The sequence below is a fragment of the Hippocampus comes genome, unplaced genomic scaffold (assembly GCF_001891065.2).
Source record: "Hippocampus comes isolate QL1 unplaced genomic scaffold, H_comes_QL1_v1.1 scaffold237, whole genome shotgun sequence".
NCBI classification, from domain to species: Eukaryota; Metazoa; Chordata; class Actinopteri; order Syngnathiformes; family Syngnathidae; genus Hippocampus; species Hippocampus comes.
The window spans coordinates 2,406,270-2,432,011 of NW_017806159.1; the positions used below are offsets into that span (position 1 = coordinate 2,406,270).

The window sequence follows — 25,742 nt, forward strand, 5'->3', positions numbered from 1 at the left end:
TGGTCAAAAACTATGATGTAAAATGATATAATCATGCCATACAGTGGTGCCTTGGGACGCAAGTGAGGCAAATTATTGAATTTATTTTGATTTTTTTTTAGGTTTTGACTTGACTTGTGAGCTAATATTTGCGATACAAGCAATATATGGTGGCGGTGAATTCTACTCTGTTCACATCACAACTAGCAGCGGTTTGGCAGATTGTGAACAATTCTACAAAAAAAAAAAGAAAAAAAAGAGGCTGTTAGCACTTGGAACAAAACAAAGGAAATGAGCCTGTCAAGTGTGAACACGCCCTCCGCTCGCCTATTTTGTGTTTCCAGATGTCTGCATCAGATGTGATTGAAGGTATCCACTCTTACCAGATGACAGTGTTTCCGTAAGATGCCATGATGTTGTTGCCCCAAGAGACGATGTTTACTTTTTTTTTTTAAGTCATTTCACCAATGTAGCACAGCACACCTGCAAAAAAGCCGTAACGTGATCTCACTCTTAACAACAGGACACTTCAACGGTGTCCTTTTATTGAAGGTGATGCATCATAGGCCAGTAATTACAGTCACCGCTGACAGACTGATGAGTAATGACGACAACGGCATCTTCGTCTATAAAACCTTCCGACGGCCCGAGCTGCAGTATTTACTGCGGGCGCGCATAAGGCAACGGCTCGAGTGGCCAAACCGTGCGGCATTTCTGATCAAAAGGTAAACTAGGACAATTCATAATTATAATTGCCTTTTGATCACTGTATCAAGTTACTTTGCTGCCAAACTCCCAGCAGCTCTGATGCTAATTACTCTCGTTCCTAACCCAGCGCTGGCAAGCACATCCGAGGGCCCTTTTTTGAAGAAACCGCAGTCAATGTGAGCTGTCGCTCTGCTTCTTTGTCTGGGAAATGTTCTCATTAGCGGCGAGGCCGGCGATCAGCATTCCCAGCCAGCCGCCGGTGCACACCTCTCAGAGATGGACAACTACAGATCCAATATCTCTGCGAGACTCCTTCCTATGTGCCCCTACTCGGGGATACATTCTAGTATCTCTCTCCAGCCGTCTTCGTGTTTGTTTGTTTTTTTGGGGGGTGCTGGGAATTGTGGGAAATTCAGTACTGCTGAGGATCATTCACAGGAGCAGTGCTGACGTCTTGATTGCAAGTCTGGCTTTGGGAGACCTGGTCCACATTGTGGTGGACATCCCAGTCAACACCTACAGGCTGAGTTATTTGCCCCGCGACACGTAATTACAAGGCCGAGGTAATGCGACGCCTTATCGGCCGTCTTCACACACGTTCTATTCATTTCGGGCTTATCTTAAATTGATTGTTATTACAGCGAACGTGTGTCTGTGTGCGTGTGTGTGTGTGTGTGTGTGTGTGTGTGTGTTTTTCTCTCATATGTAGCTCATGGCGAAAGATTGGCCCTTTGGGTCAGTGCTGTGCAAGCCGGTGCCCTTCATCCAGAAAAGTTGGAGTTATCGTGCTGAGCCTGTGTGCTCTGAGTGTTGACAGGTAAGGGGATGAGAATTTGCTGTGGTCAGGGTGGGTAAAAATCCGATTTTAAAAACCAATACTTTAAAGTCGATCCATTTCCTTGTCATTCAAATGTCTTTTAATATGGGGTCTTCTTATCAAGTTGTTCCACTTCATATCCGGTACATGACATCCAAATGTGGGGTGGGCATTTCCAATCAAGGAACAATATAAAGTCCTGATTTCCAAATTCCAGCATACATGATCAAATTCAATCTGGAAGCTCACCATACAACAGAGGCAGTGGTTAGCCGTCCAGAGAAAATGGTGCCCCTCTGGGCCCCCGCTGCCCGTGCGCACGTCATATGCGAACAGTCACAGTCCATCGCCTCAGCTCGATGCATCAATCATTTAAAAGCAACAAGCAGATGTCGCATAACTTATCTTTTCTTCAATGTTTTGTGCATGTAAGTTAATTCTCTTACTTCATGAGTGATGTCAGTGAATAACTTTCCAACGGGTGAAATTATTGCACAGGTGGTTGAACCTGTGTGTGTGTGTGTGTGTGTGTGTGTGTTTTTCTCTCATATGTAGCTCATGGCGAAAGATTGGCCCTTTGGGTCAGTGCTGTGCAAGCCGGTGCCCTTCATCCAGAAAAGTTGGAGTTATCGTGCTGAGCCTGTGTGCTCTGAGTGTTGACAGGTAAGGGGATGAGAATTTGCTGTGGTCAGGGTGGGTAAAAATCCGATTTTAAAAACCAATACTTTAAAGTCGATCCATTTCCTTGTCATTCAAATGTCTTTTAATATGGGGTCTTCTTATCAAGTTGTTCCACTTCATATCCGGTACATGACATCCAAATGTGGGGTGGGCATTTCCAATCAAGGAACAATATAAAGTCCTGATTTCCAAATTCCAGCATACATGATCAAATTCAATCTGGAAGCTCACCATACAACAGAGGCAGTGGTTAGCCGTCCAGAGAAAATGGTGCCCCTCTGGGCCCCCGCTGCCCGTGCGCACGTCATATGCGAACAGTCACAGTCCATCGCCTCAGCTCGATGCATCAATCATTTAAAAGCAACAAGCAGATGTCGCATAACTTATCTTTTCTTCAATGTTTTGTGCATGTAAGTTAATTCTCTTACTTCATGAGTGATGTCAGTGAATAACTTTCCAACGGGTGAAATTATTGCACAGGTGGTTGAACCCGATTCTGTTTAATCAAGGCGCGGGCAGATCGATTCGGCGCTCCGCGGACGTGCATGGTGGACCTTCTGGTATTTTCTTCAGAAACACGACACCATCACGGGGAAATCCCTCTCAATCATTTTGGGAATTGATTCATTGAGCCATTTGCAATCATTATCAAAAATATTTTGAAAAGCACTCATGTCAGTATTGAATAAAAGTGTTTCGTATTGATATTTAGCTATTTCCTCACTATTTTGAGAAATCACAATAATGTATATCATTAACTATGAATAAAAATAGATGATAATAACATTATTCATGGTAAATTGATAATATTTCTTATATCAGAAGTGTGTATCAAACTGGTAGCCCACCGCATGAATCAGTCCCCGAGAAGGAGCTGGAGACCCCTGCGCTACGGTAAGCCCCAAATCCACTATAAAGACTAAAATATTAAGATTTAAAAAAAAATAAAAAAATATTCCACACAACCCAAATCAGTGCACTGCATGTACTTTAAACCTCATCATAGTGGCTCATATATGATATTATAGCTCATGTCATCGGTAGGATCTAAGCCCTGTTGCAGATGGATAAACCACTTTTTTTTTTTTTTAAGTTGTGAAAGGTCATTTTCAACACTGAAACTAATAAAACATATCTCAGTTCTTCAATGTCACCGGGCCGACTCACCAATCTGGCTTTAATAAGCACTGAAAAAGAATTTCTTGTGGCTGAGGTAAAAGGTGAAGAACATTTTTTTTTTAAATTGGTAGGAGTGTTTTTTTGTTTTTTTTTGGCAAGAAGAAGCATGATTTTGAGGAATAAGAACCTTATATGTTTGGCAGATTTGATATTTCAATCAATTTGTTGGGTTATGTTCACATATTAAGACTTTTTTTTTTCATAATAAATCTCAATACGGTGAACACCAGCTTCTTATTAATGAGAATTTGCGACTGAGCCCTGCTGCAAATAGCAAAAATCTGTGAATAATTGATGCCCACTTACAAAGGTTTCTTAATTGCCGAAACTGTAGATGCCACAACATAGCAGCAAGGCACTTTTTTTTCTTCGAAACAAGGCTATGGCCTGAATAAATTAAACTTCTCCCCTCGGTTCAAGGTCTCTGCTTGGTATCAAGACCCCACCCCGTTGTGCCAAAGCAATAATCATATAGTTACTTCTCAGTTGTTATTTCACCTAGATCTCAAAAAATTGGCAGGCCGATGTAATAGCCCAAGACCAACAAAAATATATGCTGTTTGATCAACGTAACCCGAAGTCCGCCATTTTGACTTTGCTTGGGAACTATGACCCATTTTGCATCTTTTATAAAGGTCATGTTTTAACAAACTCCTGCTAGAGAAGTTCTTGAAAGCTTTTTATTTCATCGGGCGCGGTTGATGCGCTGTTTGCAAAGAAAAAGGATGCAGTTTTTGTCGACTCTAATCTTGGACGGAAAACTCATGCTGCACAGACATCAGGCCTGGAAAAATCAATATTTTTTAGGGTTTTATAGTGCAATTTCTTTTAAATGCTTCAGTAGTGCCCTCTATACATTTTCAACAATGCACCCCAGGTTATATGAAAATTGGGAGCTATCTGTAACCTTCAAATAATCTTTTAGAGCCTCATGCTACACCTAACTGGAAGTCCGCCATTTTGATTATACGTAATTTGGCACAATTTTTTGGGGCTTTTTTTTAGAGTTCAAAATATTCCTCCGAGACAATTTATCCATTTGTGTTTAAAGTTTGGATGTTTCATCTAAATATGTTTAAGATGAAAAGTTATTGAAAGTTGTTTGCAAAGAAAAATGAAGGCCTTTTTGAGCATCTCAACCTGGGCAAAAACTTACATTTTACACAAGCATCCAGCCTGGCAAAAACATTTTACCGGGTTATTGCCATATGTGCGAATTCCCCAATGTGGCCAAGGTGCTCTTGTAGTGGTTTGCACATCTTTCTCACACAAGTTTTGAGTTTGAATTTTGGGTTAGGCCTTCCTCTGTGGCACTTGGTTGTTCTTCTCATCCTCATATTTCACTGAAGACGCCAAATGTGCCCTATGATTGGCTGGCAACCAGTCCAAGGTGTACTCCACCTCCCACCCAGAATCATCTAGGATAGGCTCCAATTCACCTGCAACCCTAATGATGGGCAGCAACAGTGTAACCCGGTCGACTAAAGTCCATATTCTTCATGAAAATGTTGGTGGAACTCGCAATTGTGCAATTTTGGGGCTGTTCGAACAAGATTTGAGGTGTCCCTGAACGTGTTATGATATTTTGTATTGCATTACCCTTTGACGGCTTAAAAAAAACAAAACAAATAAAAAAAAACGTTGTAGGTACCTCGCTATCATATCTCGGCAACACCTCAAAGGAACCCGAATGTGTCCGTGGACGCCTGTCATGTGGCTCATCTCCATTACGCTGGCCATACCTGAACTTGTTGGCTTCAGCGTGATAAATGTGGACTACAAAGAGCGACATCTGAGGATTTGTCTGCTCCATCCGGTGCAGACCACACCGTTTATGCAGGTGACCTGATGCAACCCGCCGGTAAAAACCTGCCTTTGATGTTACTTCCTAATCCATTGATGTAATACAGTACTGTGCAAAAACCACTGGCTTTGTTGTTTTAATGACAGCTTTCAGAGCAGGTGTTTGAAAATAGTGACACAGTAAACTGCAGAGCAAAAATTAGATACTGTATACAAGTGCATATTTTTTACCATTCAAGTCACACTCAAAGGAAGCACCCATTTCGCTTTTTGGATGCATTTACTTCATTCAGCCAGTGCGCACAACTCTGAGCAGTAGCGTTAGCACAATTGCACGAACATGAGCTGTCCTAACTGATTCGGTTCTAATATTACCGATCTTTTAATCACGCGTTTGGTGGTCACTATCACAATTACACAGCTGTTCTTTTCCTTATTGAAAGTATTTACTTATTGGCTTTGGTCAAGCAATAGACACATCTCTACAGTAGCATTAGTACAAATGCTAGTGCTAACCAAAAACAATAGTTTTGGATTTTTTCTTTCTAGTTAGGTTTTAATAAAATACTATTTGTTTTAATTAGCGTTATTTTGTCAGTTTTTATTAGTTTCCTTTTTTTTTTTTTAAACTGAAATGTTGAGTTTATCCTTCTTTCTGCCTGAAGACAGCTGGGATAGGCTCGACCATGTAAACGTTAGCAGTTTGGATGCTAGTTTCTAGGAGGCAGTCACCAGATGAAAGCAGCTATCAATCGTGTTATCTTTTAATCAGTCACATTTGCAAGTAGCAATGAGGCTAACACCGTATGTAGCATCGTGACTTCAATATTATCATGTTCACATTATGAAGCGCATTTATTATTCCTGATTGGTACATTTCTTTGTAGCTCAATGAGTCATTTTATTTGATTCTACACTGTTTGAAATAAATGAAAAAAAAATCTATGTTAATGAATTTTTTAATTACTCTATCGTTATCTTTGTTGTCGGTAGCAGTGCTTTAAAACTGGCAATTTAAAAGCAATGAAAAAAAATGTTTGCCGGTTTGCGAACAGCATGTACTTGTCTCAACTGGTCCGTGACACAAAAAAGGTTGGGGGCCGCTGTTGTACAGCACTTCTGGTTCGATTCAATCTCCGGTTTCATTAATTTTTGTTAGTATTGATTCTTCTCAATAATAGTGAATTATGACCCCCCCCACCCCCCACACACACACACACACCCCAGCCCCCTCCAAACAAAAAGATCATCCTTGTATGTTGCATCTTCATTTTTCGATGATATGTTCACTAAAATATGTTTGTAAAGTGACTTCATTGTTACTTTATCATGTTAAAACTTGCTCATACAATTAAAACTTTTTTTCGATAATAAGTTCTTCTCTTTGTCCAAGTATGATTTCTCACAATGTTCTTTATTTTAGAAAAATTAGGACCTTAATCATGTAACATAACAATTTAACTTTTAATATACTGACAGCTTTTCCTGGTAAAATTCTCACTTTAGTTTCATAATTTTACAGACAGATTTTTTTTCCTTGTAATATAACATTCTTTTTGAGACTTTATTCTGAAGAAAAATACTTTTCGGGACTGAACACAACCCCCTTTGCACTAAATAAATGGTTCTAATAGAACTAAGACATATTTGAACATTTTTAAGGAACAGCATCATGTGTTTTACAGCTTCATGAAAGAAAAACATTTGTTGCTAGGGAACATAAATTCTCTGGGGTTTTTTGTGCGCTGTCATTCAGTGTTAGCCGTGCTTCTGTTGGACTATGTGCTTTATTGTTTGGATCTTTGGTCAGGTCGGATTTACAAGGTCTTTTATATGCTATATGTCGCTGTGATATAATGCAGCTTGGGATTTACGCTGCTTTTTTTTTGCACAAAGAAGTCCGACTAGCATTAACTGTGCATTGAAAATGTGAAATGCAACACTTTGGATCGTAAATCCAATGTGAGCTGTTGTCGCCTTTTGCCTTTATTTGATATTTGATTTATGGATGTTTACTATTACGCTTGTGCAGTGGCACTGGACTGCACTGCATCACATTGAGAGCCATATCTAAAATGTTACCCTAAATAAGGTCAGAAAAATGACACAAACACATCTGTAGTGCAGCCCATACATGAGCTTCATACTTCTTCTATGTTGTACTGGCTCTCATTAGACAGCCACGACGTGCCTGAACAAGTGGCCGGTGTGTATATTCCTCCTCCCAGCCCGCACACATTGAGTCATGTCCATAAAATGGACTGCAGACTGCAGTAAGCAAGCACCCAGGGGTGCAATAAGTGAAAATGGTCTGGAAAACCATTGTGAGAGGGAAGATGGAAAGAAGAAGAAGAAAAAAAAAACACATCAGCAGATAGCCTCACAGCAATTTTCAAGGGACATATTTTAAAAGCTTTTATTTTATATAGCTAAAAAAAAAAAGAAAACAGAATTCACGTGTTATGATACACTTTACTGCGGAAGATGCTCTCTTCTTGCTTGTGACCAGCTGCACTCTACAATTTCTGTACAGTGCCTTTTGAAGTCTGATAAACACTCGACATTCGGTCGACATTTTAAATACCTCTCAGTAGGAAGTAGTGCAAATTGCAAACTATAAAATGGATTTGCACTGCAAGTCCTGGTCCCCACTCCTGATTTAATGCCTACATCCAGTATATAGAGATTTTTAAGTACCGTATCGTCCGCACTACAAGGTGCACCTAAAACCATTCCATTTTCTCAAAAGCCAACATCGCACCTTATAATCCGATGCGCCTTATATATGGATCGATATTCTGATTGGACGTAGTATTTTAAATGTTCTGTAAAGTGCTTTGTTACAGCTGCGGCGGTTGTGAAAGCTCAATATGAATTAAGCTGTATTGTAGTGTATTGTATTGTATTGTATTGTATTCCCTTTAGCGTAGTTCCATCTAGTGGATGCATAACATAACTGCAGCCACTGTAGCTTCTATTCAATGCGCCTTATAACGCGGTGCGCCCTATATATGACTTTTTTTCTTTTTTTTTTTAATAGGCCATTCATTGAAGGTGCGCCTTATACTCCGAAGCGCCTTATGGTGCAGAAAATACGGTAATTGCATATATTCTACGACATAGGCAACAGATATCCAGTATCAATGTTTTTAAATTAAACACATGAAACAGAGGGGCAGACCTCTGCCTCATTTGATTCTGCAGTCATGGAAAAGAGACAACTTTTGAGCGGAAGAGTACTGAGAATGCGCTGTGGAACAAAAGGCACCCCAGACCACAGATTTCTGATGAAATTTGCACCCGCATTGTTGGCAATGTAATCAACCATATGCTGACAACGGAGGAGGCTGCCAATATCAGCATGTGTGCTGCCGTCTCCAACAATGAGCTCCTCTGCTACATCCATACCGTTGGTCCTTTCAACACGGAACACCTTGCTCAATTCACAGCTGCACAGGCTGATTCCACCTGGAAAGAGGGGCTCATCTGAGGCCTGGCATGGCATCTTATGTCATCATTTAGGACAATTTTGCCTTCCACCACCTCGTGAATGATCCAGTGCAGACCCGTTACGACAGTGCATTTCCCGCCGACATTCCCCTCTATCCTCAATCCCATTGAGGAGTTCCCGGCATGGTGATGGAAGGTGTTTGATCACCAGCCTTACAGGGAGATGTCCCTTCTGGATGCAATGAATGCAGGTTGTGTGGCAATAGATGCGGGGGCCTGTCAGGGAAGGATAAGACAGACAAGAAGATTCTTTCCAAGGTGCATCAAAAGAGAGGACATTTAATGTGACGTGGATGAAAAAATTGTGCAGTTCAGCTCTGCAGCTGGTGCAATGGCTTTTGTGTTGGATATTTCCAGCCATAGCTTTGTTTTATTTTGGATTATTATTTACAATAGTCTGCATTTCTGAGTTTAGGGCAGGGGTGTCAAACTCGTTTTTGTCACGGGCCACATTGTAGTTACAGTTTCCCTTGGAGGGCCGTTATGAATTTTGGGAAACCATATAAATGTTTCGTCTCCTCCACATATTACATACACAGGGCACAACAAATCAATATCTAGTTTTACAATCAGAAGTCAAGAATATTGACTGTTATTGTGAATTACATATGACAATTTGAAATTTTGGTTCAGACTTTAGCAAGCATCATGGAACTTGACATGTTTGATTTGCTTTCGCAGGCCACAGGAAAACCTGGTACATAACAGCAACAATATTAATGCAATGAAAATATTGAATCACTTCACAATTTATTACGTCTGTGTTGAAATTACAATGACTGAACAGCACTTCAAACGCACATCATGACTGTTAAAGGAAAAAAAAAGGAATACTTAAGTGTTGTGTCCCCCGATACAATTTAAAAATCCAACTTGGCATTCTTGTGTCACTGTCGTCCAAGTGGCACTCAGAGAATTTTCTCTGGTGGTTTGTCGTAATACAAGCATGAAGTTCAATGAGCGTCTTGCAGTGTGGGCTTCCGTTTTTTGTCCACAAATTGAAATGAACACACGTACAAAATTCAGTAAACCATTGTCTCCTCATCCGGGGGGTGATATGTTCAAAACATAGTTCTGGAAGACATAGACTCAACTTCTTCTGGCAACCACCAACAAGTTCCCAAGCTGTGCCAGGCATTTTGAAATGCTATGGGGGCTTGTGATCATTTAGAAGAGAAAACAGCAAAACATTCAAACCGCTTCGGGAAACGAAAGCCGTTGCAACAAATGGGTCACTGCTCCATCCGGTGTTTTACAGGAAGTCGCTCCCACAATCTTAGCCCATGAGACCCCTCGGGACTAATGTGAATTACATCTCTCGTCTTTGCAGATGAGCGGCTCGCGACTGAGTGTGAAGCGGTTGGGATGAGAATCGGGACTTCTCGATCTCAGGTTGCAGTGATGTGAACGCTTCATCCACCTGCCGTGGCGAAGGAGCTGAGCCAAAAGGCAACGCTCTCGATTTTAACACGCTTGGTGAGAGGGTGAGAAGCTTGGTCAACGAGAAGAACCGAATGAAGTGGCTCAGGCATCTGGTTAGGATGCCTCCTGGACACCTCCCTGGTGAGCTGTTTAAGAACATGTCCCCCCCACCCGCAGCAGGCCCTGGTGACAACCAAGGACACACAGGGGAGATTATGCGTCTGGATCGAAGTTTCACTGCACAGTGTCATTTGTGCAGACGGAAGTGTTAAAAGCATTCGTTGTTGACGTGTGTGTGTGTGTTTGTGTGTGGTTCTCCAGGCATGTCTTTGCAGTAGGCGTCCGCGTCTCGACAAAGTTCCTCGTGATGACCTGCGGAACAGACTGTCGGATCAAACCTGTAAGCAGAGAGACTCCGGCCAAGAGGACGCCTAGCTGTGCCAACAACTCCCAGTAAGATTTTCACAAAGAAAAAGGGTGATTGTTTTTCTTTCTTTCTAGAATAAATAGGTAACGCTGTGTGAAAAATGTCTTTCATTTAGAAAAAAAAGTTCCCCATGACAATGGTTGTAACAATGGTAATTAATGATAATAATGAAAGAAAAATAAAGTTGTGATCTTTTTAGGATAAAGCTTTGATCATATAAAACAGTCATATTATGTTTAAAAAAAAGTCACGGGTTCAAGGAAAAAGAATAGAATAGTTAGTATAACTTGAATAGTTGAAAGAGATATAAATAGTCTACACACCCTTGTTCAATCCCGGGTTATTGTGATTCAAAAACTCGTTTTAGTAGGCTTTTCCTGACATTTTTTGAAGCCACATTTTATAGCCCAGACTATGATACGCTGAGTGCTTCCCAACGTTATTAATCAGGAGAAAGCCTACAAAAGAGTTACCAAGGCATTAAGTGTATGTGCGTGTGGGGAAAAACAAAATGGGATATTAGGACAGGATAATATATATATATATATATATATATATATATTTTTTTTTTTTTGCAGAAAAAAACCCCATCATGAGAATTAAACATTTGATATCAATTTCCTGGGTGTCCTTGTTTCAAACACCACCCAAAGTAAATCGTTTACTTGCTTTCCTGCATGAGAGTTTGCCAATGTCGCTCTGAATGCAAAAACCGAGCATCCAGGAAACGTGTCAGCTGTGCCAGGGAGGATAAATGAGAGCATTTTGCTGCATTGATACAATAAAGGGCAAAAACAAAACAAAACCCAAAAACAACAGAAAACACGACACGATTAGAATCAGCAATTTAATTCTCCTTCCCTTTTGTCGACGCCTGGCGAGCACGCTGGCAGAATGCGAGAATCTTTTCAACTGGCTCAACTTTTAATTGGCGTGGCGACTGACTGACACAGCATTAACGCTCTTATTTGCGCTCGCCTCGTCCTGTGACAGCGAGACCTATCAGGTACTGGCGTCTAGCCCCCCTACAGCACCCCCTACCCTCCATCACCCCGTCCTCAAACCACCCTCCGCACACATCCATCTCTGCTCCTGACCTCATTCTGTCATCTGCGCTCTTCCTTCCCCCTTTCCACTCACAGGTCTTTCATAAAGTGTCTCCCAGCATTACACATTTAACAATGCATTAAAAATAGGACGCGATCAATCAGTCATTGCGCGGCGGGCGGAGACGCCGTCAACTTGTGCCACACAACATATAAGGGGCCGTCCGGGACATAATTCAGGATTACCTTTCCTCACACACTCCTGAAATGCTCACATACACACTGCTGTCACGCTGTCACACTACCATTTCATTTTTCTTTCACATATACAACTAAAATGTTCTCATTCACCACTGAAATGTATATTTCAAAATATTATAGGGGTGCATTTCAATATATTTTATGAGCGTATTTCGGTGTGATGTGTGAAAGGATTTCAGTAATATGTTTGAAAGAGTTTCAGTTGTGTTTGTGGGTATTTCAGTGGTGTGTTTCTGTGTGTGTGTGTGTGTGTGTGTGTGTGTGTGTGTGTGTGTGTGTGTGTGTGTGTGTGTGTGTGTGTGTGTGTGTGTGTGTGTGTGTGTGTGTGAGAGAGAGTGTTATCGTAAGGAGCTTGAATATTTTATTAGTGAGAGTGAAAGTGTTTCAGTAGTGAGTGTAAGTCTGTTTCTAGTGTGTGTGAGTGGTTTAGTCGTGTGTGTGAGAGCGTTTCAGTTGTGTCCGAGAGGTTTAGTAATAGTAGAGAAAACAAATTCAATATTGTATCTGAGCGTTTTAGGTGTGTGTGTGTGTGTGTGTGTGTGTGTGTGTGTGTGTGTGTGTGTGTGTGTGTGTGTGTGTGTCGCGCATAGTGTGTGTGTGTGTGTGTGTGTGTGTGTGTGTGTGTCGCGCATTTCAGTCTGTCGGCCCTGTGAGCATTTCAGCCATGTGTGGAAGAATATTTCTGCTCCATATGTGTGAGCAAAAAAAATCATTAGATTTGAGAGAGTTTCAGTGGTATGTATGAGAGCATTTCAGTTGTATGTGTGAAAGTGCTTCATGAGTATGTATGACAGTGTTTCAGGAGCGAGTGTGAGATTTTCAGTGGTGTGTATATTTCAGTATTTCAGTCGTCCCTGTGAAAGCATTTCGGTAGTGTCTGTGATAGATTCAGTAGGGGGGTGAGAGTGTTTCAGTGGTCTGCATAAGAGTATTTTAGTAGTGCATGTGAGAGCGTCTTCCCGTCAAGCATGTGTGCGTGTAAGCATTTTACTGTGGTATGGGGGGGAGGATCTCAGGAGCGTGTGTACAAGTATTTTATTAGTGTGTGTGAGAGAGCATTTCAGTAGTAGATATGAGTGAAAAAAATTCAGTACTGCATGCGAAAGCGGTTCAGCTATGTGTACAGGAGTGTTTTAGCTCTCTATGGGTGAGCATAGGGTGGCCCGTTGGGCCAGTGGCTAGCGCGTCGGCCTCACAGTACTGAGGTACCGAGTTCAATTCCACAGCTGGGGTAGGCTCCAGCACCCCCCGCCACCCTTGTGAGGATAAGCAGATCGGAAAATGGATGGATGGATGGATAGATGGATGGGTGAGCGTAAAAAAATTCAGCATCGTGTGAGTGTATTTTAGTAGTGTGGGTGTGGGTGTGTAAGGTGCTCCCAAATGATGTCCCCGACGAGCCCTCCATAACACAGAGACAACATTCACATAGGTGGCGGAAGGTGTGACGAGATCAACGGTGATGGGTGCAATGTTAACGTCGTGATTAGAGAGCGGCGGCACATGACATGCGATTGACACTTGCTCCGATCTGATGTCATGGCTGCGAGTGAGTCAAGGCCCTCGCCCAAAGCGAGCGTTGTCCACACCGACTTCAGGTTGCTCTCGCCAAAGCGCACGTTGCCTTGCAATAAAGACAGCCTGTTTGACATTATTGTACACGGGGGCTGAGAGTGTTTCAAGGTTGCCTCGCTGCTGTGCCTAATACATAATAGCTCATAGCTACAGGGATACAAGAGGCAGTTGAAGTAGTGACTGCTTTTACCATTTCACAGGCATCAATCCAATATGCAGAGGAATGATGACTCACAATTTGAATTTGTCTCCTACTCTGATTTGTGTGCTTCAATCAGGTCAGAAAATATGAGTTTTGTATTAATGTCGCGCTGCTAACTTAAAAGCAAATAGACCTCCCCGTTTGCCTCAGACAATAAATGTCTATATCTGACTGATGCCGGCGCTTCACCAGGGATAATTCCTCTGCAGGTCTTTGGCACAAGGTACATATGAGATGTTGAAGTTACGAACGGTGCACAACGAACTTGTTTGCGTTGTGGCATAAGAATGCATTGACAAGTGGCACAAAAAGGCGGGCATAGTTATATAGCTCCATACTTGCCATGATTTTCTATTGAATGGCCTTCTAGTGTTTCTTCGTACAAATATGGACTGTGATTCTGACTTCACTTCTGCATTAGTGTCCATTAGTGACACACATTGTATCACTACAGTAGTAACGGAACACATTTTGGAAAAAAAATGTTTTTACATGAATAGGCAGATTATGGGAACAAAAAGTCAAAATATCACCAGAAGATGTAATACTATCAGGAAAAAAAGACTTTGATGACTTTTATCAAATTAATTAATTTTATGAGGATGTTAAAAGGATGGATCACTGAATCAGCCTGATTCTCATTAACCCGATGAATTTAGGAATGAGAATGAATGTGCAAGCATATAAATTTGAAATTGAATGTTCCAAACCTTCCCCGTGGGTGCCAAATGAAAGCATCGACTGTTGTTGTTTGTGATTAAAGATCCAAAAATATGTTCCAAAAATATTTTTCAAGAGAACAGATCAAGTGCGTCGCGCATTGGGGCCCGCACACGCGGCTTTCCCGCTGCGCCACAAAAAGGCATAAATCTTGTTGCTTGACGTGCGACATCAGTGTGACTTTGAGCCTTTGACTCAATGGTAATGGTGGGCACAATAGCGACTTCTATTGTCTCATTCACCCTGATGTCAGTCTGTTCCACTAAACAATAATGAATTGTTTTACAAGCTTACCTGTCAATCATGGATTTAGAAATAGACATTGCAGCCTACGGCAGTTGAAAGATTGTTTTTTTTTTCCAAGGGTTAAATATCAGCTAATGCTAGCCAAAATACTCACGACATTTTAGCGAATAAATTTGAAGCTAGTGCTGGAGGCTAATACTAGAAGTGGCACTTACCGTATTGGCCCGAACATAAAACGGTGTTTTTTGCATTGAAATAAGACTGAAAAAGTGGGGGTCGTCTTATATTCGGGGTCTAGACATTATGCCCATTCACGACGCTAGATGGTGCCAGATACCATTGAAGTGAATGCTGAACTTGACTCCCCAGGCCAAAGTGAACCCCTGTCACGAAGAATAAAAATAAAAATAGCAGTAAGAAAGAAAAGAGAAGAAAATAATAGAAGAGATAACAGAAAATGGAGAAACGTAGCGACAATCTGGAGAAAAGTGGGTCGAAGATCGGCCAGGTTAACCGGCAGCTGAGGAGAAGTTATGATGTAATTTACATTTCAAAAACCAGAAGCCATTCATTTACAAATGTGATTGCACTTTAGTTTACACATTTAAATGTTCAGATTAAGATTTGAATGAGGCAAAATAACATGCTTTTTCTCTCAAATATATTGTTATAATCATTTGTTTCAGATGTACTGTAATTATTTTCTGTATAAAAATTAATTTGGTGTTCAAAAAGTCTTTTTTCAAACTTGAGTCTTGAAAAAGAGGGGGTCGTCTTATAATCAGGGCCGTCTTATATTCGGGCCAATACGGTAGTTGCAGTAATTCACATCTCACCACATGTCAGCCAGTCAACCTAAAGTTGGCAGTAAACATTGACAGTGCAGCCAGCCTATTATAATGATACATTGGTGGTACGTCACGTACCACCACGTACCCGTACGTGGTGATAGGAGACATGGCTAATTATAAAATGTCATGGATAATTACATATTGGGAGTTAAATATGGTATTGTGACACAAAGGTATGTTGTTGTCTTGTCCCTCCCCCTTCCCCCTGGCACTGATAGATCTAACAGCACACAAAGAAAGGCAAAACTGTGGCCAGCATTTATAGCTAACATGAACATTATTGACACACCATAGCAGCAGCCCTTCTTTCATATGCTAAACAGTGTCAAGTGATATCAAACATTGCATCCACTAATGTAAATGCAGGCAGATGAGCTCCAAATAACAGTGACACTGTGATGCCGCAATGACGTCAGCATACCACGGCAGGGAGGGCGCAGCCGCCTCAGACCCCCTTTGGTAATCTGGAGGCTCCCCCACGGTGCTGCCCAGACTGTGGATTTAATTAAACAGTGTGAAATTAATTAATCAGCGGGGTGTCAGGTAAAAGAACTTATCACTGAATAGGCTCACGCAAAAGCGCGACAAGCATTTCAAGTGTGCTGACAGTTATTAATTTGCAGCACGTGTCGTATGATAGGTTTCCTATAGTGAGATTAAAATGGTTGGTGGTGGTGGTGGTGGGAGGGACGGGGGGAATGGTCCTCCATAAAAATCAAAGTGTAAACCTGTGTTTGATCTGTTCTATCAATTAATTAAAAAACAGGGAGCTGTATATAATAATGTGGTGCAAATCAGATGGAGATGAGATAAAATATTCATTTTGTTATCAGGGGAATCAGGCTGCAGGGCTTTTTTTTTTTTTTTTGTCTCTACTCCGTCTCAAAATGGTGTCCATATGGCAACGGTGTACAGTATAGTTTTTGCAGGGAGATTGTTGCCATGCCTTGTGGCGTTAGAGGAGGCCGCCTGGCTGTGACAAACTGTTGCAGGGATGTGACGTGAGATAATGAGGCTGTTGTAAGCCTTAAGTATGGAGCCATGCCCCTGGGGCGACCCATCTTAAGCACCCAAGATTGCAAAAAAATGCATTGCCTCCACAAACTTTATGACAACTTTTGCTTTCATGCAACAAAACCACTTGACATTGCTTCCCTCACGCCCCCCACAACTTTTGTAATTGTGTCTTCTCAAGGCGGCTCGACTTTGAGCTATTTATAGCCTCTTACAAGCACCCCACTGGAGGATCATGTGATCTTGGGTTCTGACGACGTGTTTGATGGCAAACCTTCCTCGCACTTCCTGTAGCGACGCCAAGGTCCTTGGAGAAGAAATTAATGGGAATGCACAGAGGGAGGTTTGTCACTCTTTTATCATTTCATGCCAATGATCCTTTGGTGCTTAATAGTATAAAAAATATACAGCGGTTTTCATAGTTACACGAAATCTCTAAATGATCATACCCTGGACGCATATTTTGAGTTAATTACAAAAGGCTCAAATAAGAAAACTAAATCGCACTACAAGAATTAACTCATGGTTTCATATTTATGCTTCCATGTTTGAAACTAAGACATGCCGTCAGTGAAGGTAGTGATCAATTTTTGCCAACAACCTCTCAAAAGATCCACGCGGTCATCTTTATTACTGATCATTTCCTGTCTTTGTGGCAATATGATTCTTTGAAAATGATGTCATGTCTTTGTGGTTCAATAAAAAAATAATAAAGTTCAGTATTTTTTTATGTGGAGCCTCAAAACATGATACAGGTTCTCTGGGATTCAATTGCTTGGTGTCCGGTGAAGAGTTGTGTTATCCTTTTGCGATGGTCCATTTCAGTCGAGTTGGGCCGCATTGCTCAGTGTGACTCTAAATTGTCCGTAGGTGTGAATGTGAGTGTGAATGATTGCTTTCTTTCTTTCTTTTTTTATTTTTTTCTTTTCTTATATGTGCCCTGCAATTGGCTGACATTCAGTGGCTATAGCTTGCTCAAGACAGCGGGGATATTTGTAGACACAAGCTCACTTGCTACCCTAATGAAGACAAGTGCTTTTGAAAATGGATTGAAGGCTCGTACGTTGAAATCTGCCACTGCTCGGCCGAAGCATCCGCCACTTTGTTCACTGAACGGCACGTTAGAACAACAACAACCCCAAAAAAAAAAAAAACAACCCAATCCCTTTGTGTGTTCAATTTAGAGCAACAGCACTCTACGTATTTTCTATTTGTGTGGTGTTGATTGCGGCCCATGGAGCAAAACAATCCTGCTGTGGCTGCCACACACAAGAGAATTGCTGTAATGTTTCATTACACAGGGAGTGTAATCCGACTACTGCTACTCCCGACTACTACTGATGCCACAATATAATTGGAGAGTGCTTTGTGATTGTTTGCATGCTGCCAACGTGCTTGATGATTGTTGGCAAGGATACTCCTACTGCGACCTCTCAGGCGGTTATTTTTGGACGGCAAACCTTTCTTTCTCTCTGTCTTTGCCCTCAAACAAATATGCCAAATGAGGAGTTTAGCTGACATTTATATGGCTATAAAATACACGATTAAATGTAATACATGCAAATAAGTAGCAATCCAAATTTGCATATTCAATTGCTATTTGATTTCACTCGTGCTGAGTGAAGCCATCGTATTCTTTTGGGAGCAAAAATACCATCCGGACTGGTTTGAAAAATCTACAGGCACACCACCAAACAAAAATGTCACAAAAGTGTGAATGCTTAAATGATGATTTCATCTCACACACATTTACTTACCCGTATGAATGTTGCCAGGTGAATACACAGATTTATTGTACAATTTGCCATCTATTGGAAAGGCATTTAATGGATCGGCCTGTCACTACATGTTGCTGGTATAAATAGATAGATCTTTGAGTTGAAGTGGTCTAATCAATGATGTGCTCATTTCGGATCTCAGCTAGTGAGGCAAAATTAGCGCATTTTGTGCCTCATCAAAACACTGACTAGCAAAACTGAGAATCACAGCTTTGTACAGTTTTTTTTTTTTTTTTCCGTCGTGCTTGGAAACGATCCCAAAAAGCTCCACGGGGCTGGCCGCACGAGCGCCACCTACGCGCGGGACGTAGGAAGTCGGGGCAAGCTCTGTGCAACTTATGCCACACCTGCTAGTTAGGAATGAGCTTTAGCTGGCTTGTTAGTGTGGCTAAACGTATTACGGCGTCACTCCTACGTCAGTCATGATTAGCGAATAAGCTACACTTCAGGAAAGTATTGTTATTAGCTAGCGGTGACAAGTAATAATTTACAGAAGACGGGAAAGCCATGCAAATTGCTAAACTAAACTAAGATTATCAAGTAATCACGAAACACTGGAATTAAGTACTTGGGTGATCTAGGACACTTTTCACAGAGGTCTGGCTGGAACCGCATTAAAGCGGAATATATACAACTTTGAAGGGCAAAATAACAGGCAAATTAATACAGGTCTGGATGGAAAATGATACAATATAATGCTACACACATAGTCAAACATGACTGGAAATGTATTCTATTATGTTAGAGCGTACATCAGCAGGAAGGAGTGATCTAGAAATGTAAAGGTATATTCAGAAATCTATAAAAAATGTATGCTATCATTATAGTCGTTTGCTTGTTTTCACAATATGGTCCTGTATTTTCATTTAGATGTTTAGGATGTGTACAATAAATTTTCACAAAATTGCATTATGGTGAGGTCTTATCTCATCTTTAAAAAAAAAAAAAAAATCATGTTTTGCTGAAAAACCATGCAACCTGTTCAGAAATATTTGTGTTTGAAATTGTTCTGAAACTCTTTGTAGACCAGAAAATAAAATTTGCTGCTATTCACAATGTCAATTTAAGGAATAAAAACAGGTGACTATATAAAAAGAAAACCAAATTGTCGCATTTTTAATAACAGCCTTGCTTGAGGTTACTGGGATTAACCTGCAAAACAAATTGCTCCTCAAACTTAGCGAATTGCTTCTCAAATGAAGTCATTGATGAGCAAAATTGCTCTGAAAAAAAACAAAAAACTATTTTGAGCCTTGTAATATAGCAAACCTACAATTGTGTTCCATGAATGATTGCATGAGTTTTATCAGAACTGACTGTCTGTGAGACCCTGAAGGTGTCTGTGATTTGTGATTGGATGACTGAGTCTGAGGTTGGGGCAAGAGAAAGAAGGAAGAGAGGATTGTGAGGATTTGTCTGCAGGTAAAAGACTGACGGATGAGAGAAACGCCGGTTGGATGTTTTCCTTATCGGCCTTAACCGTTCATTTTTACAATAAAGTGCTTATTGATCGACCGCTGCACTTTATTGCCTGTCTTTTCCCTGTCATGGGAGGGCGTTTGGTCAACTTGATCACGGGTGACATCAGGACTTAAAGCTGCTCATCAGCTATAGCGTTAGCCTGGTACCTATTCATAGCATGGCATTGCACTATTGTTGTAATAGAGGATAGATTAGCCTATTTTGCAAGCGACTGTGCTACTGGTTTGGTTTTTAGTCAAATCTTTCCACACGCTTGAGGCACTGCTGCTAGTTTTCTGTACGAAGGCACCACCTGTTGATATCAGTGAGGCGCCCATGTTGTTGCCGAAACAGGTGACTGGCGATTAATCGACCTCAAGCTATAACCGTCATTGTGTAGCGGTGAAGTTGAAGCGACGACTCGTCGGTTCAACACTTAGTGTACCCTCTATGAATGTGTATGCTCGTTACAAGGTGGATATGTATAGCACACATCAAGGCACCAATTGTGTTACGTGGCTGAGTCGCAATATTGCCTTCACTGTGTGAAGATGAGGTTATTGACACTTGGCTCCAACATGCCAAAAAGCTTGCATACTAAGTGTCGGGTATGAGAGAAAACTGCAGCGAGGGAGGGGAAGAAGGGGAGTCTCGAGTGGGCTCTCCTGCAGATGTTCAAGAAATACAAAGAGCTGCAAATGTCAGACTCATTGGCCGGGCTGCAAATGGTCACTCAACCATGGGATTAAAAGCATTTAAGCCTTGTATCACCCCCATCTCCTTTTTTTTTTCCTTCCCGGACCATTCATGGGAGAAGGAAATGGAACAAGCCTTGGTGTTTGTGTGTTTATTGCTGGTGCAAAAAGTGAGTCCGTTTATGTGTGTGTTGCCGGCATCTCAAAGTGCACCACGGTGCCTTCTTGCAGAAAAAGAAATCATAATGAGCAAAGCTTAAAAGGGTTTCTGTGTTGTGGTTAAGGTGCAAAATGAACTGTCACTACTGTTTATTTCATTCATGTCTGGATGTAATGGAAAAACATGCAATGAAATGTAGGCCGCCGTGACTAGCAGAGTGCTTCACTTCACACTTCCAATGCCTCCTGGTCAACAGCAGGCATATTTATGGGCAACTATTGACATTTTTATAGGGACCTCGAAGGAGCATAGAAGGGGGCCTTGATTGGAGCGCGCCACAATATAAATCCCGGACAAGAGGCATTCAGAGTGGCTTTTTTAATTCAGTTGTCAGCGGCAGCGGTCCCCCGCCTGCGTTTTCTTGTTTCACAGTGATGAAAACGCAGGTGGAGAGTTGAGCGAATTCCGCCCCGCCGCCGCCGCAGGTTTTTTTTTTTTTTTTTGCTGCTCTCTTCGCACACAAGTGGAGGTTTGCAGTGTGGCCGCTGGGCACAGTGGGTCAGTGCTCACAAAGCTCTGTTTGTTCCGTGGGCCTGCAGGGCTGCCTGGGTAAGCGTGGCTCCAGAGGGATGCGCCGTCTCACACGCTGAGCACGCTCTCTAACGCATTCATCTCTTCTCCTCAATAGGGGTTTATATGTCTCCTCTTATGAGTCGAAGAAGGGAAAACAAGACTTTCTGCAAACAGGGCCTCGGGATAACGGATTCCAATGTTGTTGCTCCCTCTTTTGTTTGAATGCCATTTTTCAGTCGTTGCTTGTGGTGAAAATGGTGGGCTTTTTGGTGTGTTGTTGTTGGTTTTGTTCTGTCTTTCTTTGTGCTTTTCATCTCCTTTTGTCTTGTGCAGACACACGGCTTTGTCTCGTGCCGCTGTATCAACATTTTCCGAGAAGGCGGGAGATAGTGCTGAGATGAGGAAATAGCTGACAGTAAAAGGCACCAATGTTCAGTGAAGCCGCGACAAAACATGCCACTGCATTGTTCATTTTGTGCGTGGGCATTTTTTAGTGAAAGTGACCAGACTTCTTCTTTTTCCTGAGCAAGTCTACCTTTTGATATTTTCAAATTATTTTTCAGTACTCCACTCTACTGCCTCGCAGTCAAAGGTTCCAAGTTTGAATCCCATCTCACGCCTTTATTTCTGTTCTTTCTGACACATCGCGCAGGTACTCTTCCGTCGAACTATGACTTGCGTTTCTGCATATTTCAAAACATTGGATCTTTTGGTTTCTACTTTGTAGGTCACTCAGATCGATCTTGCTTTGACCGACCTTCGTTCACAGACGATTTTGATGCCGGGCAAATGGCCTTGGACAATTGAGTCCATCTTTTTATTCAGTTTGACAAGAAGGAGGGCTGAGTAAAGGACTCCTATGTTACCTCCTTGCCTGGGTTACCAATTACACACATGTCAGGTTCATTAAAGACACTTAAATTGTCCATAGATGTGAATGTTTTTCCTTCATGTATGCTGCAATTGTTTTGGCAACCATTCCTGAGTGTACCAAGGTGAGACGGCAGAGGCTCCAGCTCAATCACGATCAGAACGACAGGAAAAAAAGATTTAAAAAATGGATTTCATTGGTTGTGTTGTTTGAGAAGAAGAATCACTGAGTAAAAAAGAGGATTGCTAGGTTAGCTTCTAGTGCTAATTGCTAGATAGACACTATCTGCCTTCTCAACTTATTACCGAACTGTAGTGTGATTTTATTTTATTTTTTTGATTGTCTGACTGTCAGAATTCAGCCACAGTCACAGTCAAAAACATGCATTTTAGTATCGTTGAATATTCAGTTGTCCATAGTTTTTGAATGTGGGCATTAATATGTCCAGGGTGTTAAATGCCTCAAGTCTGCTGGGATAGCAACCCTAATGAGGACAACGGTATTGAAAATATATGACTGGGTACCTCAGTCAGCATGAATTATTTCATCTGTTTGTGCTGTTTGACAGGAACGGGGCGTGAATAATGATATCTCCTTGCGCAAACTGCTAGCTGTCCATCTGTGGTCAAAATATTGAAATATTTGTATCAGTCGTGTTATTGGGACACTACCAAAGCGTGGCTCTAAAATTCCGATTGCCCCCGTTTGGGCACAGCATGTTTTCAGCTTCTTGAACACCTTCAGAGTGATTCCCTCACACCGCTCAAGTCCGAACGGCACTGTTGTTGTGGGCGACTTCAATCTGCAGTCCACATATAAGTCGGTGATTGAAGGGAGCGGTGTGACACGCAGCGGGATGATTTAGTTTAATGACCATGGCAGCGACAGTGCTGTGATGGAAATTGGACTCCCCCTGCAAACTTACATCACTGGAGGCTACTTCGGGGGGGGCTCTTTTGGCGGATGCCATGCAGAGCACGAGCCGTCAGGAGGTCCTGGATATGTCACACTTGTCACCTTCCTTTAAGTGCATGTGCAGACGTGGGAGCGGGATTAATATTATATAGCCTACGGAAGCACAGAGGACGTCTTATCGGCAGCGCAGATGTGATAAGCACCTCTACCCCCATGAAAACCCGCACAAATCTCCCGCAGAAGAGACAAGCATCTCTTTGTGTCGTTTCCTCACACTGCTGAGTTTCAATGTCCCTCTACGTGTTGGCAGATATGATGCAATTTCACATCTGTTGTAGTTTGATGTGCCTGGATCACACTGTGTGAAATCATCCTGATCGCAACACGGCTCCTCTCAATTATTTAGAGAGGTGGCATATGGCTTTGGAGATAGTAATCAGATTTCTTTTGATTTTTTTTTTTTTTTTGTGTGTCACACCTATTCAGGATAGCCTAAAAGCTCAAACAACAGTGGTGATATAAAAGCCTGTGATCACATTATTGGGCCGCTCAGCATCCTCACCCTCTTCTCCTTTCACCGGGTGAAGAAAAGAAAAAGGTTTAATCAAAATGTCACTTTTACAGAAATATTTTCCATCATCGCCACGACACTCATCTCACATTAGTTCACATCAATACAGATGTCAGCATGCACAAATTGCATTGCCTTCAAACACATTGGAAGCTGTGAATGGAAGCTGCGGCAGACCTCGCTGTCACTTCAGTTTTATCGGAAAAGTACAGAGTGGAGCCATGGAAACAACATGCGACACACAAAAACACATCAAGGCCAGCCGATGCTTTGATGACAATCTGTTGGAAATGCTCCACTCACAAAAGTGACACGATGTCACACATATACCTACCAGTGTGCCCCTTGTACGTTCAGGCTCAATAACAATACATTCATTTGCTAATTGTGGACGCTGTTCACTGTGTTAGCTTAGTGCATGCAAAAAAAAAAAAAAAAAAGAAATACTGCTTTTACAATAGATACAGCATTGCGAATGCTGGGGATATCGTTTCTCTCCAACGCTACTCATGAATGCCGAGAGACGATACCGCTAAGCTAAAATGTCAAGAAGAAAAAAGAAAGAGATCACAGCCATGCAAATGTAATTGTTCATCCATCCCTGCAACCTGTTCTTGTGACCAGCTGTCTGCCCGTTTGCTTTACCCTTCAAAGTTTCTCAACGATTCATTCTGATCACAGCCATGCAGTTGTTTGCAATTGGAATCGAGCGTACGAAAATAACCCCAGGCGATGAAACACCTGTATCGGAATGCTAATTACAAGTATAGATATAGTTTCATTTTACATCGTCGGCATGAATAAAAGCTGCTCCCCGCGAGCTGCAATTTACTTTTTGAATGTTTCATACAAAGTCTTCAATGATGACTCCTTTCGCCAGCAGATGACATCAATGGAATGTGATTGGACACTTTTGAAGTGAAAAATTGTCTTCTGGAGATGCTTTGAATTCTGTGCAGATTACTTGCTGAAAATGTTTTGCCCCAAACGCCGAGAGAACGACCGTGCTAAGGTATCCAATGGTTGCTAACGTTTGATGTTGAAATGAACTAACAAAACAAACAAACAAACAAAAAATGATCCTAAATTAAAAAAAAAAAATGCCTACATTACATTTAACACAATACAATAACATTTAACAACAACTTTATTATTGCAAGATGTGAGATGTTTCTCTCTGTCCGATATTACATCATGAAAGAATTCATTATTGATTACTTGTGCACAGGCTTGCTTTTCTAATCGGTCTATTATCATCATTTGTTCATATCCAATTGCTTTCGGCTCAGTGGGGCCATATTCTCCCATGCGCCGATATGAGAAAAGATGTGCATGCAGTTCTGCGCTTTTTTGACTGCGCAAATTCCCCCATTCTCTCAAGTCTGTCAATTATGCACCTACTTGCCGGATACACGCTGTGGGTGGCGCAACCCTAAAATTAGGGCGTTCCCTTCCACATATTCTCCTATTGACTTAAGCACTTTTCCTCCTTCATGCTCCACAGGCTGGAGTAAGTCGAGCACACGAAAGGTGAAACATTAAATTGCACTTTTTGGATTCACCTGTGAAAAGCTATCAAATGTATCAAGAGAGATTGAACCAGAATATTTTACTGAGCTGAACAAAAAGGCTTCTGTGAGTCGGTTAATTCACCGTTTTGGTCGTGATATGTATTATTGCCCGGTTAGTGAAGAAGATCAGCGCGAGTGGACTTATTTTCACCTACAGCTGTGGGGCAACATTCAGCTTCAAACGTGGTGCCGGCAGCTGGCATTACAAGACAAGCCTTGGGAGTATTTATTTTTTTTTTGTGAGCACAGGGTGTATCACAAAAACTACTGCACATTTGTCGTAATGGCACAGTGGTGAGCTGTGTTTACAACCTATTTTTTCCAAGACTCGTCCATCAAAACGGGTCTGTCTGGGTGACTCCGTGGCGCAAGAAAGTTGACGGCCACTGATCTTGTGAAGGCACACTCCGTTTTTTATTGATGGACTACGGTTCATTCTGGCGAGTTGGAGTCCATTAGTACGAGCCCTGGAATCCACCCAAAATGGCTGCTTCCAAGCAAAATGGACGACTCGCTGTTGAATCATGGGCATGCGTCCTGTTACGTTAGAACACCCAATTTTGTACAAAGGTGGCATGCTAGGGATTGAGTTTTGGCGGGTTCATATAAGGCAGGGGTGTCAAACTAATTTTTGTCTCGGGCCACTTCGGAGTTACGTCTTCCCTTGGAGGGCCGTTCTATGACAGTTGAAACCACAAACATTTTT

General features: G+C 41.7%; 1 pseudogene; it reads left to right on the plus strand.

Annotated features, from left to right (window-relative positions):
• The first annotated feature begins 861 nt into the window (after positions 1-861).
• LOC109531208 (endothelin B receptor-like) lies at positions 862-5,213 on the plus strand (annotated as a pseudogene).
• Positions 5,214-25,742: the final 20,529 nt, after the last annotated feature.